Here is a 10,448-nt window from a genome sequence, read left to right as displayed (position 1 = left end):
CTTTCATCTTCATCCCTTTCGAACACCCCAACAAACATAACCCATCATCCACTACACCTATCACCGCTCAAAAAACACCGTTGATGCCTCCATTCATTCGTCAGATACTCCCTTCACCATCCAAATTCACCCATGGCCATATCTTGACACTCACGGCTACCACCAACACCCTTCCAGTCACCTTCTCCTTCCACTCCCATTTTTCATAGACCGGGGACTAAGCCTTCAAGCCTCCCTTCATTTCCAATCATCATCACGAGAAAGGATTTGAACCCCTGAAGCTCGAAAGAACATTCAATAATCATCTCTCACACAAAATTGATCTCTTTTTATCCTCATGACCATCATTTTCACTCGCCCATTGAATCGTCTCCCTCAATATCCATTCATCTTTCATTTTGTCCTCCATCTGGTTCAATACCTGAAAAACAGAGAAGAACTCACTCGATTTCTAACCTCAACCATGTTTCCCATCACATAAACTCATCTCAGCACCCAAAACAGAAAATAGATATCAGAGGGGTATGGGAATAATCGTCGGCTGCAAGTTCTAATCTCAAACGGAGGAGGAGAGATTTCTCCTCGACTGGCGACGGCTCTGGTGGCTCGCAGCTGCCAGTCGGATGGAGGTTGGGCGTGCGGCGGGGGCTGGAAGCAGTAACGCCGTGGCCGCCGTTTGGTTTCGAGCACACTTGCTGTCGCCGGCGGTGTCAAGACTGGTGGAAGTCGTCGGAGCTGCGGTCAGTTCTGACTAAGGCGTGAGCACACCGGCAGCGAGTGGAGAGCGACCTTGGATCTCTGGAGCTGAGTATGAGTGTTGGGAATGAAAGGGGAATGCTGAACCCCTAGGGGATTCTAGGTCAGAAAGGCCACCCTGGGCCGGTGCTAGGCCAAGCCCAAAGGTGAACGCTCGAACGCTCACTCGTTTTTCAACTCTTTCCGAATGCTCGTTATTATCCCTTTTCGAACGCTCGTCTTTTAGCCTATTCCGAACGCTCGTTTTTCAACTCTTTACGAACACTCGTTACTCCCTCTTTTCTCACGTTCGTTTTTCAACCCTTCCCGAACGCTCGTTATTCCCCCTTTTCGAACGCTCGTCTTTTAGAATTTACCGAACGCTCGTTTTTCAACCCTTTCCGAACGCTCGTTACTCCCTCTTTTCGAACGCTCATTTTTCAACCCATTCCGAACGCTCGTCATTCGGCCCCCTTTCCCAGCGTCCGTTTGCCAACTCCCCAACAAACGCTCGTCCCCAACGAGCGCTCGTCATTCAGCCCCTTTCCCAACGTCCGTTCGTCAATTCCCCAACGAACGCTCGTCCCAACGAACGCTCGTCCACAACGAGTGCTCGTCATTCAGCCCCTTTCCCAGCGTCCGTTCGTCAATTCCCCAACGAACGCTCGTACCAACGACCGCTCGTCCCCATCGAGCGCTCGTCATTCAGCCCTTTTCCCAGCGTCCGTTCGTCAATTCCCCAATGAACGCTCGTCCCAACGAACGCTCGTCCCCAACGAGCGTTCGTCACTCAACCTCCTTTCCCAATGAACGCTCGTCATCTACCCTCCTGTACTCAACGTACGTTCGTCATATCACCCACGAACGCTCGTCATCCAGGCTATTTTTCTCAACGTACGTTCGTCAACTCTCCCCAACGAACGCTCGTCGTCCAGGCTCCTTCACTGATGAATCATTATTTTCTACACTTTACTTAGTTTATTGTGCTAGAATTAATCAGGGAATTGTATTTAAATGTCCAATATTTTTCGTTTTTAATAATTGTACTTAATTTGACCAGAAATTCTTATTTTAATTAATTTGAATTATTTGAGACTAATTATTTATATTATTAATTGCAGGGAATTTATTGGATAATATTTTGGGACTCAAAGAGAAAACTCTCATTATTTATTTTATTTTATTTTAAACTAAAATGAGAAACTATGTGAAATTCATTTTCTTGCTGAATTCATTTATTAAAAAGAAGAGAATGCTTATGAGAAACAATTAAACTCCTTAGTAAATTAATGTTGGGAGAAGATGTTGATTTCACGTAACCTTGCCAAGCATACCAATTCCATTTGCATTTCTTTAGCACAAAAGTTTGTCACGTGAATAAGACCAATACTTTTACTATTCAGCTTTGAAATATGTTGTTCACACTTCACAAGTGTTCTCTTTCTTTAGGTTATTAAATGATGAATGGGAAAAGCACACGGCCTTGCACAAAAATTGGAAAAGTGGAATTGGTATCCACGAGAAGTGCAAACTTGGTCCAGCCGGCAAAGCCACTGAGAGGACACGTCCAAACAAGGAGCATACGGTGCTGTCTGCCACTACTAGAAAATGCCATTTCACTTTGCTGAAAAACACACACGGTGCTTGAGCAAAGAACACAAACCAGCTCTAGAGTCCAGCAATTGGAGAAGCAGCTCCACCTTCATCCAGCATCCAGCTTGGAGGAAACGCCCATGGCAGCCACCAGCAACAGCAGCACCAACCAGGAAACTCTCGGTTTTTCCAGCTCCACCACGGCCCACCACATGTCCACACTCACGGTCCAGCACGTTGGCAGCAATCTGGAAGCAGAGATGACACACGTCTAGCAACCACCAGGCATGGACTTCACGTAGATGGCAGCTAGAAGAAATGGATGCATATGGATGCTTGGTGCAGCAAAGGAGGAGCTTGAGCAAGGAGCTGGTGCAGTCGCCACCAAGGTGGTAATCCTCGGTCATTCTACGCCCAACTGCACCGTCCTACACCCATGGCAGCAGCACTCAACCATCCAACAACGTCCAGCGCATGAAGAAGTACAGCAGCCACATCCAAGTTCAAGTATTCACACGGTCCAGCAGAACACACACGGAGACCACCTTGAAAGCTCACGGTTTTCTCTGGTTTGGCAGTAGCTTGGAGTGGAGCTCTCGGTCACTTCCCATGGCAGTAGAAGCTCACGGTTCTTGACCCAGCATGTTGGCAGCAATCCAGCAACTTCTCGGCCTTGCTGGAAATAGAAGGGATGGAGAAGCTAGTCCATGCAAATGAAAAAATGACAAGATTAGGTGATGATGGAGGGGCCCTCACCCTATTTTCTCACGGCCAAGTAACTATTTTCTCACAAGAATGCAAGGAAAAATACTCACTCAAAGACAAGGAAGCCTCACGGGAGTAGTTTCAGAATTGGGCTATAAAGAAGCAAGCAGCAGAGAAGGAGAAGGCATTAGATTTTAGGATTGTATTAGAAGTAGTCTAGGAACTCACGGTCCTGGAAGAGGCTCTTGCCTCTTCCTTCTTCCCAAGCTCTCTGAAATTTATTTTCAACTGTGTAGTTTTCATTTCTGTGTTACCTATGCCCGTGTTATTTTTAGTTGTACTATTGATTTTAATTTAAGTGAAAGCTTTGATGAATTTCAGTTAAATGTTTTCTATCTTTATTTTACCGGTTCTGTTGTCCATATCGTTAAATTCAGTCATTGCTTTTTATCGTTCAGTTTATTTTCAACGTCGTTTTTACTGTTCATTTTCACTATTGCTTTGGGTAAATTTTATTTACACTGCTGTTTTTACCGTTTGTTTTTACTGATATTTTTATTTCTTCATTTAATTTTACCGTTTTTGAATATTTACTGTTCAGTTTTTACCATCTTTTACTATTCAGTTTTTACCATCGTTAAAATTTAATTCAAAAGTTTTTAATTTCTGTTTTATTTAAATTTCATTTATAATTTATATTTTCCACAACCAAAACCATATCACAAACCCCCCTTCACTTCGTGTTAAATCTGAAACTGAACCACCAAAAATTGGTCCTTGAGAGACGACCTAGGAGTCACTTCCTAGCTTATACTGCATTCAATTCGTGTATCAAATTTGTATGACCGCGACAGTCGTACCAAATTTTGGCGCCGCTGCCGGGGACCAATGACGGTTTGGTTTTAGATTCTTGTTGTGTAAATTTTTGTTTTGTTAATATATGTGTTTTGTGTTTTGTATTCTTGTAGGCGACAACGACACCTTCAGCAAATTTTGGCGGCGTTGTCACTTCAGTACAGGTTCTTGTTTTAGATTTTTACTGTTTTTGTTTTATTACGTGGTTGTAATATATGTTTTGTCTTTTATATTTTTATTGTGTTGTGTTTTGTATTATATCTGTTAATTAAAAAAAAATTTATGTTCTGTCTTTTGTGTGCTTGTAACATGTATAAATGTGTTGTGATTTATCTGTTTAGTAATTTTTAGTATTTAGTTTTTATTTGCTTTATTTTTATTTTTCCATGTCTACCTATTCTGGTTATGTGAATAGTGCTTATTTTGCGAATGCCTGTAATTATGATTCTCCTTCTGCGTGGTACTCTGATTTTACTTCTGCTGAATTTTATGATGAGAATTATATGGATCATCCTCAAATTCCTGAGAGCGCTCTTAGTGAGTCGGTCCCACCTACAAAGGATGATATTCATTGCATTCTTAGCACTGGACTGATATATTTGCTCCCTAAGTTTCATGGTTTTGCTGGAGAATGCCCACATAGACATTTGGAGGAGTTCCACAACATTTGCTCTTCAATGAAGCCTCCACATGTCCCTCTTGATCACATTTTCTTGAGGGCATTTCCGCACTCATTACAAGGAGCAGCTAAGGATTGGCTGTATTGTCTTCCTCCAGGACTCATTACCAGATGGGAAGATCTTGAGGAAAACTTTCTGAGCAAATTTTCCCCTCTGCAAGATGGATACAACAACGGTCCTGGATGGAATGACCCTAACTTGGGATGGTACAATGCTCCACAACATCAATATCAAGAACCACCATTGTAAAAATAATTTCTTAGTTGTTTCATACACATCTTTGATTGAAAATTTTGTTTAACTAAGAAAGATTTTATTCATTGGAGCAAAAATTACAATAATGGAGGAAAGGGGCTTGTACAGATCTGAAAATAAAATTGCAGTTGATATATGAAATTTAAGATGTTCGGGGGTCGATCATTTGTGATCGTTAATATTACAAGCCATATAATAATAATAAAAAAAAACATAAAAACATAAAAACATAAAAAAAAAAATTAATTGTTCATATTACATGCCTCATTAATATTCTGGCCACACTTGGCCAATAAAAACATAAAAAAAAAAAACATAAAACATTAAAAATGAAAGAACTCTCGAGCTGGTTGTGGCGGTCTTAAGGTAAGCTCCGTCGAGGGAGCTCTGGTGCGGAATGCAGGAGGCGTAGGTGGCGGGATTTGACGCTCATCTCTGTCGTCGTCGATGATGATCGGAATGGGGAACAGATGCAGCAGCCTCGGTGCCCTCATTACCACCCAGCCATATTCTTTCAAAAAAAAAAAAATTTCATATTAATAATAATAAAAAAAAAAAAAAAAAATTTTTTTTGAGGTGTGATCAGGGTCTTACCATACATATACAGCGGCAGTTGTGAAAACTGAGTGCCAGTGGGGTCTATCTCCGCTTGCCAGCGCCTGACCCGATTGCCGTGATTGTTGAACCAGCAGTGCACATTGTATTCGCTGGCATCTCCGTAGGTCCTTAGTCGAGACGTGATCTCGACGACTTGCGCTCGGCTTGGATGAGTGACCCCATAGTTGAAGATGTTGGTCATCATCTTGACCTGATCATTTGTTGGGCGCCACCGCTGACTCGTGTATCTCTCGATTTCCATCTCACTCATCATATTTTCTAAATAAAAAAATATACATAAAAAAAGAAAAACAAAAACATAAAAAATAAAAAATAAAAAAACAGAAAAATAAAAAGCATAAAAAAAAAATTAATTTAGTTCTGTGTTTTCTTTATTTGATCTTGTTTCCTTTTAGATTTATTTATTTTGTCCTGTGAGTCTTTGATGTTTCTGTGTCTTGTCTCAGGTTTGTCCATTTTCCAGTTTTAGGTCCATCAGTTTTGTCCATGTTTAGGTCCAGGTCCTCGCATAGGGTCCTAACGGATCTAGGTCCAGTGTTTTGTCCTTTCTTTTTGATTTTAGTTTGATTTTTAGTTGTTTTTAGTGTGCGTAATAATAAACAGAAAACTGGAAAAGCTGAGTGTAAAAATAAAAATAAAAAATTGAAAAGGAGAGAAAGAGCAGGGCAGAAAAATAAAGGAAATGAAGAAGAGGGAAATAAACAGAGAAAGCGTAAAAAAAAAAAAATTGCATGAAGGAAAGAAGATAGATCGGGCAGGGAGGAAGAACAAGTATTGCAGAAATGAAAAAAAAAATAAAGAAGAAATTACATGAAATTACATGAAAGAAGGAAAAATAATGGAAAGCAGGAAAAAGGAGAGGGAGAGCAGGAAAGGGGAAAGCAGAAAAGAAGAAAAATGTAAAGCAAGCAGAAAGAAACAGAGATCCAGGTGCAGACGACTTACCTGGAGTTGTAGGGCTTGCAGAGGCTCCTCGCGGATCTCACTCAGATTCTTCAGAAGACGCCGGGGCAGAGGCTCCGCAGAGGTTCCAGATGCTCAGGTGAGAGTGAGTAGAGAGAAGAGAGAAGTGAGAAGTAGAGAGAGAGAGCAGGGCAGTCAGAAATGCCGCTCGGGAGCCGAAGTTGGCCTATTAATAGCCAAAATTCTGCCACTGTAGCAACAGTTCCGGTCTTTGCCACCGAGACTGTTGTCACAGTACCGGTATCCTTTTTCAAAAAAAAAAAAAAAAATAATAATAATAATAATATAAAAATAAAAAAAAATAAAATAAAATAAAAATAATAAAAAATAAAATTAGCATCTACTGATGGGTGCTAGGTGATTTAGACATCTGCTGATGGATGTTACTGAAAATTTCTTCCCATTTTCCTAACCTTTTATTGCACTTGTCTATATTATTTGACTGCTCTGAAATTGATAATCTGATGATTGTATCACACTGAGGACATTGTGTGATTTAAGTGTGGTCTAATGGGGAGAAATTCTGATTTTTCTGTTAGTTTCTGTTTTGTGTGTTAAATTTTTTGTTTTTGAGTGTTAATTTTTTTTTTTTTTCTGTTTTAAGTTATTTTTATCGAGTTTTGTGTGCAATAAATTTTACATTTTTCTCTTGATTTCTGGAGTTTGTTTAAGTTGTAGATTTTTCCTTCCCTTCACTTGGTTAATACTTACTGTTTAAAATCCTTGCTTTTCTCTGCTTGGAAAGATGATTATGTGTTCAAGAGGTTGAATTGATTATAACACGGATACCCTGTGTGAGATTTGAGCCACTTAATGTTCTTTCTTGTGTGATATGACTCTTGATTTCTTGCACATATGCCTTGGCTTGATTCTTTTTTATATACTTGATTCATATGCATGTTTAGAAGTGATAAAGGCAATTTTATTCTTGAGCCTCTTTAGCCAAATAAGCCTACCTTGTTATTATCCTTTGATAACCCCTTTGAGCCTATACTGTATATATTTCTTTGTGTTGAAGCTCATACACTGATCCTAAGTGAAAAACAAATGATTACCTTAACCTTAGGAAAGTCTGGAGCTATAGAAGTATTTTGAGAATAAGTGTGGTCTTCTTGGGAATTCTGATGAATTGGCTAATTGGTTCCTCATCATGTTTTGAAATGATAATATATACCCTGTTGTGTGATAAAAAAAAAAAAGACAGGATGGAAAAATAATTTTGATGAGAAAAAGAAAAAAAACAAAATTTGAAAAATAATCGTGTGAATAATGGAGTCGAGAAGAGGATTGAATTAGAGGTTTGGGTGAGATTTCACTGTGTTTACACTTGTTCCCAAGTGCTCCTCTATTTCTTCTAAGCTGTAGCTACTTATCCATATTTATCCTTCCCTGTCCTTGGCCCCATTACAACCCAGAAAGACCTTTAGATCTGAACATGCATATGTTTTAAGTATTGATAATTAGAAGCTTGTCAAGTCTACTTGTGTTTGTTTTCTTGAGTACATCGAGCTGATATTATTATTTACCCTAGTCACTTGAGAGAAACACTGTGAGTGCATCTGTGAGGTTTTGTTATTTTTGAATCACCTCTTGAACTGATTAATCATTTTGCTATGTATTGAATTGCTTGGATGATTTCTGTAAGTATCTGCTATTCGTGATTTTGTGTTGGATAATTTCTATTTCTTTTAACTGTCTAGAATTCTTGAGAACTGTGTAAATTTGGTTTATTTTTCTCGTGAGTCTTTATTTTCTGTTTGCTGCGTCTGTGTCAGTCCTTTGAAGTCCTTTGAACCATTCCCTGATTTGCGTCTTAATTTTGCCCAGGAGTGAAAAAGACTAAGTGTGGTCTATTTTGATGAATCATTATTTTCTACACTTTACTTAGTTTATTGTGCTAGAATTAATCAGGGAATTGTATTTAAATGTCCAATATTTTCCGTTTTTAATAATTGTACTTAATTTGACCAGAAATTCTTATTTTAATTAATTTGAATTATTTGAGACTAATTATTTATATTATTAATTGCAGGGAATTTATTGGATAATATTTTGGGACTCAAAGAGAAAACTCTCATTATTTATTTTATTTTATTTTAAACTAAAATGAGAAACTATGTGAAATTCATTTTCTTGCTGAATTCATTTATTAAAAAGAAGAGAATGCTTATGAGAAACAATTAAACTCCTTAGTAAATTAATGTTGGGAGAAGATGTTGATTTCACGTAACCTTGCCAAGCATACCAATTCCATTTGCATTTCTTTAGCACAAAAGTTTGTCACGTGAATAAGACCAATACTTTTACTATTCAGCTTTGAAATATGTTGTTCACACTTCACAAGTGTTCTCTTTCTTTAGGTTATTAAATGATGAATGGGAAAAGCACACGGCCTTGCACAAAAATTGGAAAAGTGGAATTGGTATCCACGAGAAGTGCAAACTTGGTCCAGCCGGCAAAGCCACTGAGAGGACACGTCCAATCAAGGAGCATACGGTGTTGTCTGCCACTACTAGAAAATGCCATTTCACTTTGCTGAAAAACACACACGGTGCTTGAGCAAAGAACACAAACCAACTCTAGAGTCCAGCAATTGGAGAAGCAGCTCCACCTTCATCCAGCATCCAGCTTGGAGGAAACGCCCATGGCAGCCACCAGTAACAGCAGCACCAACCAGGAAACTCTCGGTTTTTCCAGCTCCACCACGGCCCACCACATGTCCACACTCACGGTCCAGCACGTTGGCAGCAATCTGGAAGCAGAGATGACACACGTCTAGCAACCACCAGGCATGGACTTCACGTAGATGGCAGCTAGAAGAAATGGATGCATATGGATGCTTGGTGCAGCAAAGGAGGAGCTTGAGCAAGGAGCTGGTGCAGTCGCCACCAAGGTGGTAATCCTCGGTCATTCTACGCCCAACTGCACCGTCCTACACCCATGGCAGCAGCACTCAACCATCCAACAACGTCCAGCGCATGAAGAAGTACAACAGCCACATCCAAGTTCAAGTATTCACACGGTCCAGCAGAACACACACGGAGACCACCTTGAAAGCTCACGGTTTTCTCTGGTTTGGCAGTAGCTTGGAGTGGAGCTGTCGGTCACTTCCCATGGCAGTAGAAGCTCACGGTTCTTGACCCAGCATGTTGGCAGCAATCCAGCAACTTCTCGGCCTTGCTGGAAATAGAAGGGATGGAGAAGCTAGTCCATGCAAATGAAAAAATGACAAGATTAGGTGATGATGGAGGGGCCCTCACCCTATTTTCTCACGGCCAAGTAACTATTTTCTCACAAGAATGCAAGGAAAAGTACTCACTCAAAGACAAGGAAGCCTCACGGGAGTAGTTTCAGAATTGGGCTATAAAGAAGCAAGCAGCAGAGAAGGAGAAGGCATTAGATTTTAGGATTGTATTAGAAGTAGTCTAGGAACTCACGGTCCTGGAAGAGGCTCTTGCCTCTTCCTTCTTCCCAAGCTCTCTGAAATTTATTTTCAACTGTGTAGTTTTCATTTCTGTGTTACCTATGCCCGTGTTATTTTTAGTTGTACTATTGATTTTAATTTAAGTGAAAGCTTTGATGAATTTCAGTTAAATGTTTTCTATCTTTATTTTACCGGTTCTGTTGTCCATATCGTTAAATTCAGTCATTGCTTTTTATCGTTCAGTTTATTTTCAACGTCGTTTTTACTGTTCATTTTCACTATTGCTTTGGGTAAATTTTATTCACACTGCTGTTTTTACCGTTTGTTTTTACTGATATTTTTATTTCTTCATTTAATTTTACCGTTTTTGAATATTTACTGTTCAGTTTTTACCATCTTTTACTATTCAGTTTTTACCATCGTTAAAATTTAATTCAAAAGTTTTTAATTTCTGTTTTATTTAAATTTCATTTATAATTTATATTTTCCACAACCAAAACCATATCACAAACCCCCCTTCACTTCGTGTTAAATCTGAAACTGAACCACCAAAAATTGGTCCTTGAGAGACGACCTAGGAGTCACTTCCTAGCTTATACTGCATTCAATTCGTGTATCAA

Source organism: Vigna angularis, chromosome 5 (assembly GCF_016808095.1).
Source record: "Vigna angularis cultivar LongXiaoDou No.4 chromosome 5, ASM1680809v1, whole genome shotgun sequence".
NCBI lineage: Eukaryota > Viridiplantae > Streptophyta > Magnoliopsida > Fabales > Fabaceae > Vigna > Vigna angularis.
Note: the sequence above shows the minus strand (reverse complement) of the source record.